The sequence below is a fragment of the Melospiza melodia genome, chromosome 1 (assembly GCF_035770615.1).
Source record: "Melospiza melodia melodia isolate bMelMel2 chromosome 1, bMelMel2.pri, whole genome shotgun sequence".
Classification (NCBI taxonomy): domain Eukaryota; kingdom Metazoa; phylum Chordata; class Aves; order Passeriformes; family Passerellidae; genus Melospiza; species Melospiza melodia.
The window spans coordinates 48,581,892-48,593,105 of record NC_086194.1 but is presented as its reverse complement, the minus strand read 5'-3'; positions in this window follow the sequence as shown (position 1 = coordinate 48,593,105).

Here is an 11,214-nt window from a genome sequence, read left to right as displayed (position 1 = left end):
CAATAAAATGTCCTCTTCAGTATTACCTCTGATTAATGGGAAGAGGAATTTTCTGGAGGTGTGAGGAACACCTTGCAAGATGCAAGATCCTTTTCTTTTGTCTAATCATTTTTTCTTAATCTAACTTTGTAAATACAATCTTTGTAAATACTTTGTAAGTACAATCTATCTAAATAAATACTTTCTGCAATTTTGTGCTTTTTACTCATGTTGGTTTATTTTGATTATCTATGTTTGGTTTCTTTTGTTGTGCTTTTTGCAGTTATTGTACCAAAGATCACCTCAGGCTTTCAGGGAGGTAACTGTTTTTACTTATTACTGTTGTTTTTCATGCAAGTAGAAAGAGAAATACGTGGTTCTCACTTGCCAGTCTATGTTTGAATTACCTGTCACCAAATAGACTTATACAATATGCTTAACACATTGCAAACCAAAGGCAGCAATCCTCTGCCACAGCGTGTTTTGAAGTGAACATAGCTTGGGACAAAACGTGGTTGAAATTTAGCTGAACAGATTAGGAGTATAATTTGTGATAACATATGAACAGCCACTGTTATTGAGGCCTCATCTGTAGTTGAAATTATATGAAAAGATAAGTGTTGTGTCTTAAAAATATAGCCAGTAAATAGAGACTAGATTTCAGAAAACTAAAGCCTGTGCAGGTTGTGTGTAACCACTGACATCACGAGGAAAGCAAAACCCTCAGTATTCCTTCATATTCCTGACTGAAGACTTGTTATAATCCAATTAAAAAATATTATATATTTGATAGCTATAACTAGCTGAGGCTCAGATCTCAATAGAATGCTGCTATCATATCTGATAGCCATACATGCTCACAGAACCAGCCAGCTTGCTGGTTAGTGGGGAAAGAGAGATCTCACTTCAAGAAAAGGCAATTAGATTGTAGCTCTTCCATTTTGGAGTTATGCTACAATAGACACAGGATTAGAGGAGCAAAAAAATCCCCAAACCTAATTTCCTTAAACCCTAGGTGTTAAAGAAATTTTTCCCACTGGGTTCTCATCTCCATTAGATAGGTTTTATTGGCACCAATCAATTATGATACCTGATAGCTCCAGCCAAGCGCCTGATAAGAGGGACCATGGAAAAAGAAATTCCTGGGCAAATACACCCTTACAATGTAATCTCCCCATCCATCATGTGACAGTTTGGAGCAGCAGCTGTATTGGGGCTGTGGTATTGTTTTTTGTTGTTTTTTAACTGAGTGATTGCTCTGTGATCATTTTTACATCCCCTTAGGTGGGTTTCAGTGGGGGTTTCAGCCAGTTTTGTTGTCTATGTTGTAATAATGTTGTTACAGTTCATGTGCCACAATTTAGAGGCTGTCCATTCTGGAAAAGGAACGATCAGCTTTAAGGGAAAGGCATGATAAAACTATGTAAGGAAGGGGGGAAAGGGATCCTGGGTAAAATCTAGCAGAAATGAGATATATCTGTCTTCAGATAAAGAACTAATATTTTAAGACATGTCAGATTAATGCCTCCTCTGCCTCCTTCTGGGGGGCCTATCTCCTCTCCTCTGCTAGCTTTGTCAAAATACTGTCTTACAGAATCTCACTGGGGAGAAAAAAGTGTTCTGCTTTTGCTGTTCTACAGGGTGTATGGAGGGGATCCTGATGGGTAAAGAACTGTTTCAGTTCCTACTGCGACAGCATCACATCTTGCTTTAATCAAGGAAATTCAAGTAGGGTTTGCTGAGGAGGCTTCATTAAGCTGTACTAAACCCAGTCAGTAATTAAAGTGCTTAGCACAGTATGCTTAGGCTATGTTTTCTAATCTACTGAGAACATTGTGAGTCAAAATATATCATTGTATATCACACAGAGTATTATTGCTAGGTGCCCTAATTTCAGATCATACTAGTGAGCTAAACAGCAACTTAATTTTGGGAGCTGATAATCTTCTGCTTTTGGATAGGGAATGGAGAGATTTGGAGATTTACATTCAGTAACCACTCAGGACATGACTTCAGATAGATTAAATTATGTAAAAGTTGGCTTTGAAAGTCTTTCTGAAGAAATTTGCAAGGTAATCTTGTGTTTGTGATGCTGTCCAAAGAGAGGACATTTAGCAGTGCAGACTTGAAAAAAATGAGTTGAGCATGGACTAATGGACTATCCTTTTCCAGATTGTGTAGAGGTATTTTCCTAACTGTCAGTGGATCTGAACACAGGGAAGGACCGACAAGGTTAGGTCATGGAAGGAAGGACTCTGAAGTTTCTTCAATATTGCTGTCATGGTTTAGGTCCAGTTGGCAACTATGTACCACACAGCTGCTTCTTCACTAGACCCTCCAAACCAGTGGGATGGAGAAGAGAACTGGAAAAATGTAAAACCCATAGGCTGAGACAAGGACAGTCCAATAATAGGAAAAGGGAAAAGGATAAATAAAAAACTAGAGAAAAAACTGATGCTCAATTAAATTGTTCACCACCTGCTGACCAATGCCCAGCCCATCATCAAGCAGCAATTGGCAGCTCCCAGCCAATTCCCTGAGTTTAAATATGGAATATCCCTTTGGCTAGTTCAAGTCATCTGTCCTGGCTATGCTTCCCCCCTTAGCTTCTTGTGCACCTAAGATAATGAGAAGTCCTTGACTCAGGGTGAGCACTGCTTGGCAATAACCAAAACATCAGCCTGTTGTCAACATTATTCTCATACTGAATCCAAACCACAGCTACTAAGAAAAAAATTAACTCTATCCCAGCCAAACCAACACAACTGTTTTCCTAACAGAGGCATATCTCTCTGTCCTGATGTTTGAATGTGAGCAACTGAGTTTCATGTCCAGGTAATGGAGTGCCTGCTCCACCTTCTAAAGGAGTGGAGCAGGTTGTGCCTAGGTTTCAGACAACATTCCACTTAAATTGTTACCTTGGACTCTGTTCACCTGTTCCTATTACAGGGCATTAAGGAAAGACTGCCTGTAATCTTCTGGAGCAAGAAAAATTGAAAGAGAAGAACAGTAACAGTACTCATAATTTACATCCTAAAGCCTTTGTCATTTGGTTTTCCTCTGCTTATATTTAAGTTAGTATTTTTCAGTCTTTATCTCTGCTGCCTCTGTAAAAATGCGTGTCAATAATAGGTTCTTTGGCAGAATAAGTAGCTAGCAACCAGCACAGGTTAATATTTTGGTGTTGTTCTGAATGTTCTTATTCTCAGGTTTATATTCTTTCTTTCTGGAAAAAGACCATCAGGGTTCATTTTGAAGATGAGGCTGAAGGAAATGTAATTTCTTATTCAAAAATGCTATTGATAGATCATAAGTAAAACCTTATAAAGCCACATAATGTAAATTACTTTCTAAAGACTCCTCAGTCTCCTCCTATGGCAGGAGTAGGGGAAGAGGGATGTCAAATGGAGTCAAATGTGCCAGAGAGCTTATTAATGCTGTTCTTTGGGAAGAGGATGTGTCAGTATGCAATACATGTGGAGGAGAGTTTTGGAATGAGCAAGAAGGCTTTCCTGTCACTTGGCTTTTCCAGCAGATGAGTTGTGACACAGAGCTTCTTAAACTGTGCTAGTGCTGAAATTTGGGTGGTTGTTTCAGTGTGATCCCTTACCCAGGCAGTGAGGAGGTCTAAGGGCAGAGTGTCTCACTCGAGGCTGGTCACAGGTCTCTGATGTTCATGCTGGCCTTAGGACACCAGCTAATTGTTCTCACAGCAGCTGCTGCTCTAAGGTGAAGTGTGGGCACTGCAACAGTTATCTCTAGCATGAGTCATTGCATCAAGTAGCTGGATGTAAGGTGAGCCACTTTCTGATGCAAGTGTCTCAAGTGTTTCTTCCTGTCCTTTCATGCTGTGGTAAACAGTGGAAATGAGTATGTTGGTTCCTGCAACAGAATATAGACACACATTCCAGTAGTTACATGCAGTGCCTAAAGATAGACACTAAGATGTGCAAAGTCATTAGACCCCCAGGTCCCCTTTGAAATCAAAGGAACTGCTTAAATACACGTCAGGATATGATGGAGGTTCATATTCCTGTGCATGAGTGGTTCTCAAACCTCAAACTGCAAAAACAAGGCCCAAATACATCCCTGGCTAGATGAGCTAATACCTCAGCTTCTCTGGTTCATCAGCTCTTAATGTCTGCCTCTCCTTCAAGAAGAATGAAGTCGGTTGCACTGCAGGTGATTTGATTGCTTCCCAAATAGATAATATGGATAGGATGTGATTAAGTATTTCAGCAATAGGACAGGAAGAAAAGAAATCACTTGACTAAGAAATTACAAGGCAAGTATACAATTAGGGTTGTCACATAACTTGGCTGCCCCACTCCAGTGTTAAGGCTGTTGGTAATTACTTCTTCCATGACACAGTTCAGTTTAAGCAAATGAACCCCTTGTTCAGGAAATTTAAGCTCACCCTGCAGCAAGAAAATGGCAAAGTGAAACCAGCAGCCAATCTCCAAACATTTGTCAGTTATAGAAATAAAACACATTCTTTTTAGAGTTGGCTTTTTTTTTCCAGATAATGTAAAGTTAGTGCAAGCAGTAATTGCTGTTTAATATTCACTGCAGCAGCTGAACAGCTCTGTTCAGCATATTTCATAACAACCATAGTAACCATATGAACAGCCTGACATGCTGCTTTTGAAGGCATTATTTTTGTTCCATGAAATTAGCTAACTCCCTCCTACACGTGTTTTATCAAATGATAAAATTCTCCAATTTTCTAACAGGCACATGAATCATTTTTTTATGATCCTATGCTATAAAGAAAACTTCTCCTTCCCTGAAAAAGAAACAGTCCAAAAATCCTGCTGTCTCTGATGTTAATGGGAACTTTATCAGACTGTAACCCATAGCAGTTCACTACTCAGCTCAGTGACAGAAATGTTCTTCTCTGAGCTCTTGCCTGTCATCAGCACAACACAAATTCTATCTTAAAGATAAGAGCTTATTCACTTGGGAAGAAGAAAGAAATGCTTGTACTTTACTTTTAAACAAAAGACCATTTTGAATTGCTGTTGGCTTTTGGAAAGTGCTTTGAGCACACAGAATGCTTCTGGGCTATTTATGAGCCAATTTCTTACGTTTTGGCCATTCACACTCACATTTATCTCTGCAAACTCTCTCGCTTTTCCACATTTACTGCCTTATCTTTCTAATGAATATTATTATTTTTGATTAATTTCCCCTCATCAAGTCCTCTCTGTTCCATCTACAGATGACCTGTTTGACATAAGAAGAAATGACCTTTACAGATTGTCCTTTTTTTTTTTTCGTTCCACAACAAGTTTCTCTCTCTGAGGAAAAGTGCTTTCACTCAGTTACAGATTATGAGTTTAATGAAAATAAAAAATAAGGAATTTCAAACATTCTGTGATGGTTTTTACAGTTTATTTTTGCTAGAAATTGATGATAAACCCTCTATGTGTAGCTAAAACTGTCTTTCCTGAAAAACCTCTATTTGCAATCCTTATATACATCACTAATTGCCCCATTTTTAGCTACATTTTTGTGTATAAATGACTCTACATGCTTTATTTTCTTTCATCTGTTTTTATGTATTTCTGTGTTTAACTGTGCATGGTTTCCACCTAAACAAATTTCTTCATGAGTGGAAATATATCTACAAATGTTAACTTTAGAAATATGTTTATATTCTTGCAGGAACAAATAAACATCTGGTAGTTTCATGAAGCTTTAAAAGGGAGACATTATTTTTGCCATTCACGTGACAGGATCCATTGAAACTAAAATGTTTAAGTGAAAAATGAGAAGTAAAAAGTAGGAAAAGAAAAAAAGCCACTAACAACCTTGACTGGAGATTTTAAGTGTGACCCTTTGTTACATTTTATTCTACTAGAAGAGGTAATATGCCAAGATTATTGTAAGACAACATTTTCACCAAACTGGGCTTTACCCAGGGAGTATTTATAATGCTCATTCTGCAAAGCCTGAGACAGCAGACTGACAAAGTATCACTGTAACCTTCAATAAACAGATTTGCAGTTATGGTATCACCAGTACAACTATTATCACCTCAGTCAATGCCTCTCAGATTTTAGATTTATGTGGTTAATGATGTAGTACTAACAAAACCCCAACTGTTTAATAGATAAATTGCATATGTGCCAAGTTCTCAGCCTCCAGTGATGTCCAAAAACATTTTTTGAACATAAACATACTGAAGGAAGAAAATAAGGTGTAAAGCAGTGTCAGGTATAGAAAGGTTGAAAATTCTGACATATTGCTTCTACCAAAAGTATGACTTTGAAGGGTGTGTTGGCAAATAGGCATTCAAAACCATTTAAAGTGGTGCTGAAGTATCTGCCTTCCATTCTTTTAATCTTCAATTGCTTTAGAATGAGTAGTCCTTGTTTCCTCTCCCCTCTTCTCCTCCTCTCTGTTTTGCTTTAAAGATGACCTAACAGGAACACCACTAGTATAAAATACATTGATCCTGTCTGAATGATGTTTTTCTGAAAAAAACATGGATGGGGAATTCTGAGTGGATGAAAAAAATACTAAATCAAACAAATAAAAAGTGAGACTAAAAGAATTATGCAAGTGGCAAGAAAACTGAAAATTTGAAATCACTAAAAACCATGTTCTCACTTTTAGGTTTTTTTCCATGCTTTAGTATATGGTCACATAGATTGGTATCAGATTTTAAAACATCTTCAGGATTTCTGCTAAAACAATATGCAGAAAACCATCAGAATAAATTGCAAAACACATCTTTTGATTTTCTGTAATCAAATTTTTGGAAAGTTGTATATTCTGTTCTTTAAACTCACTCCTATCTAAAAGATGTCATGTAGCTTTCCACCTCCTTTATTGTTCTTACAATGGCATTTTCTTGTGCAAATCCCATGCAGTTTAGGTTTGTTTTTTAAAATAATATACATGGACTTCTGTAGCCATATTTTGTGAAAAATCCTTTCCTTAGGATTTTTCCTCCCGAGAAGCTGAGAGGCCTCAGGAACAAAATGTAAACAATGATTATCTGCTGCTGTGGAATGCAACAGGTGGATCTGTGATTGGTCCATGCAGTTGTTTCTAATTAATGGCCAGTCCCAGTCCAGCTGGCTCAGACTCTCTGTCTGAGACACAAGCCTTTGTTATTCATTCCTTCTTTTTCTATTCTTAGCTAGCCTTCTGATGAAATAGTTTCTTCTGTTCTTTTAGTGTAGTTTTAATATAATATATATATAATAAAATAATAAATCAAGTCTTCTGAAACATGGAGTCAACATTCTCGTCTCTTCCCTCATCCTCGGGCCCCTGTGAACACTGTCACAGACTTCATTGATATATCAGATGCATCTGTTGCATCTTTTTATCTGACCCACTCCAAAATGAGATGCTCCTTTTGGAGCTGCCATTCAGGACCTGGTACAGCACCACTTTCTTCAGATTAGTTCCTTGCAGATTAGTTCTTCAGATTAGTTCCAAGGCAAGTTTCTGCCTTGAGTGGGATATAAAGCACACGAGCTGGTTTTGGCTGGGATAGAGTTAATTTTCTCAGCGACTGGCGCAGCGCTGCGGTTTGGATTCAGCGTGAGAGCAATGCCGATAGCACGCTGATGTTTTAGGTGTCGCTGAGCTGAGCTTACGCTGAGCCCAGGACCTCTCGGCCGTGCCAGGAGCAGGTGCAGGAGGAGCTGGGAGGGAGCAGCGCCAAAGGGACGTTCCACAGCACACGGCGTCACGGCCGGCAGCCTGGTGAGGGGCAGCCGAGGCTCGCAGGCGCTCCGCCTCTCCCGGGAAAGGCTCGGGAAGGCGGCGGGCCGGGCAGCCAGCCCCCTCTCCTGGGCAGCCCGGCGTGCTGCACGGCCCGCTCCCGCATCCCGGGAGGCACGGAGGGATTCGGGCCAGATTTTGGCCCCGGAGCATCCGAGCCGGACGCGGAGACACGCAGCACCGTCGAATGAAATGACGAAAATGAACTCTATCCCGGCCAAAACCAGGCTATGTGCTTTATAAGCACAGATAATGCAAGAAAAAGGTATCCTGGAAAGGATGGAAGTCAGAAATTCATTTACGCAGAAGCTGGGTGCTGGAGGTGAGGTGACGACGTGTAGGAACAGCACAGAATCACACAGAATCACAGAAGTTCAAGGCTGGAAGAGACCTATAAGATCATCAAGTCCAGCCCGTGTTCTAACTGTTCAACTAGATCATGGCAGCAAGTGCCACATCCAGTCTTTTTTTGAATTCTTCAAGGGATGATGACTCCACCACCTCACTGGGTAAATGATTCCAGTATCTGACCACTCTTTCTGTGAAATATTTCCTTCTTAATTCTAACTTACATCTCGCTTGACGCAGCTTGAGACTGTGTCCTCTTGTTCTATCTGTTGTCGCCCGGAGAAAGAGACCGACCCCCAGCTCACTACAGCTACCCTTTAGGAAGTTGTAGAGAGTGATGAGGTCACTCCTGAGTCTCCTTTTCTCCAGGCTAAACACCCCCAGCTTCCTCAGTCGCTCTTCGTATGGCTTGTGCTCCAAGCCCCTTACTAGTCTCGTTGCCCTCCTCTGGACACGCTCAAGTAACTCGACGTCCCTCCTAAAGTGAGGGGCCCAGAACTGGATACAATACTCCAAGTGAGGCCTCACCAGTACGTGCAGACATAAAGCAAGGATGCGAGGATGAAAGTCAGATGAAAGGATGAAAAGTCAGAAATTCATTTATGCAGAAGCTGGATACTGGAGGTGAGATGTGTAAGAACGGTATGTGCAGACAAAAGGCCTTCAGATGTGTGAAATATCTTGTCAGCATTTGTTGGGTTGTCATTCCAGATGAAACACCGCACCATTCTCGTTCTTGGAGTTCAGTCTAGCAATCCTGACACACTGAGCTATAAAGAGAAGGAAAAAGAAATCTACGAAAATTTAAAAAATATTGTCTGACCCACAGACAATGGGTCTGTGGGGAGTATTTTTTGGAGTACTCCCATTTGAGGAAGGAAATAAGGTGTAAAGCAGTGTCAGGTATAGAAAGGTTGAAAATGCTGTATTTGAGCAAAAACTTCTATAGAGGCTTTAAAAAGGAAAATATTATTTCCAGGTTTTTGTCCAGGAAATAACACACTGCAAGGCAGACTTCCAGTGTTATGCAGCCATCTTTTTGCTAGAGGAGGCATTTTCATAATTTGTGCCACAGTGGACTGCAATTTTCAGAAAAGAGGGCTGTATGGAATAGGTGAAATTCACATGCATTACAGATATTAAAGAATTCTTAAGATAGTGAAAACATATTGAATTCCACAATAATTTGTACCCATGTAGATTAATTTGGATAAATAAATTAACTAAACAGTAATTGAGAGCATAATATTTCTTCACATATGTATTAGAGAAAGATGCTTTCTATGTAATAGTAGAGACCACATTTTACTCCCTTTTATGTTAAGGTTACATTCCACTGTATTTTCTTTGTAATTGATGGTTCTGCAATTTTAAAATCATAGTGATTCTCATAGTGATGTATTTTGTATAATCTTTTGCTGGCCCATATTGATAGTAATACAAGTGAGAGAACACTATTTATATAGCCACTACATAGATGGAAGAATGCAAATGAAAGAAGTAACAAAATCATCAGCTTCAAAAATCTAACCTTAGCTTTACATAATGAAGCTTTTCTATAGCTTTAGAAAATCTTGATAATAATTTTTAGCTAAGAATTCTTTAACCTGATGAATGAAATTTCTAGAAGAAATTACTTTCACTTTAAAGAGAGTAAACATAAAGTGTTGACAGCTTGAGATGTAATATGTTAAAGCTAATTATTTCAGTTGCAAAGTCATATGCTTGGTAGAGCTACCTAAAAAGGAAGAGAGGCTGCTCTTCTATGCTGTATTGAACTCCGCTCTGTACTGCAGAAATAGGGAAGGAAATGCTTGTTTTTTCAGTCTGTTATGGAAACCTAAAACTGTCCTCATTACAGTGGAAAATCCCATCCATTAGGTAAAGGGCATAGAGCAGTGTAGGCAGCGGTGGGCTGCAACCTTGATCATTGATTTTGGGAGCTGGATTTGATTTCTGAAGTGTGTTTTGACTTGTAGTTAATTCAGGAAACATAGCTGATTCCCTTTCTAGCATACAGGAGAAACTCTTGAATTGCCATCTCACAGTGTTGAGCCCTCAAACTGCATCTCTTTTGCAGGGACAGGCTTTGATTTTGCACTTGTACCTTATTAATGATTGGACCTCTTGCTGGGTTTGTGGCTTTATTCACAACAGCCTCTTCTGCTCAGGAGCATCTCATCAAACTTCTCTGGAAACCCTCCTGTCCTCAGGCAGGGTTACATCCTGCCACACACCTGTAGGCCAGGGAAGGTGTGATGGGCACAGCACTCACAGAGAAAGGGCTGGTGGAAAAGATCACTTCATCCTGGGTTCAGTGACTTCTTTCCTCTTGTTTACATTGGGATCATGCTGCAATTCTGCATTTCCCAAGTGTGTTCACATTTACTTCATTGCTGGGAATTAGTTTTGTTCTCTTTCTGTGATTGTCCCTGAGGAGAAGAAACAGGCAGGCAATTAATGGGTGGTTATTCACTCCAAGCTGGCACCTGCCACAGCACAATGGCTTTGACAACTTAAACTTTTCCCACACCAGGCAGCAGCTCTGCCAAAAGCTGGGCTCTGACCACATGTGGCAGCAGATATTGCCTGTAAGGGTGGTGGGCACCTGGTGCATTACTGCCAAGGCTAAAGTGTCCTGCAGATGCAGTAGCTGGTGAAGAGGTGCAGAAAGTCATCCATCCTTGGCTCATTTCATGTCCTGGGGAGTTTTGGAAAACATCCTCTCCTCTGTTTTTTTAATCACTGTGTTGGCAGAAAACATTCCTAGGACCTTTTTCAAAGATACAGGATTTAAAAACCACTATGCTGAGCTGCTTAAGATGAAGACAAAGTTACTTGTGTTTTAGGAGGGCTGGAATAGGGACCCTCAAGGGTGGATTTTTCTTGGAAGAACAATTTAACAGGTGAGGCATTAGTTGAAGAGAAGAATACTTGGCAGTCTCTTGTACCACATAAAAAGAATAAATTTGAAAGCTACATATGAAAACTGAAAAGTTAATAGGCCACACTTTATGCAGCTTCTTGGACAGAGACCAAGAAGCAGGGGCAGAAAGACAGTTCAAGGTGATTAATGCAAAAAGGGGTTTAGACAAATGATTAGAAAACAGCTCCATATATGCATAGAAAATAAGTAATACTTAG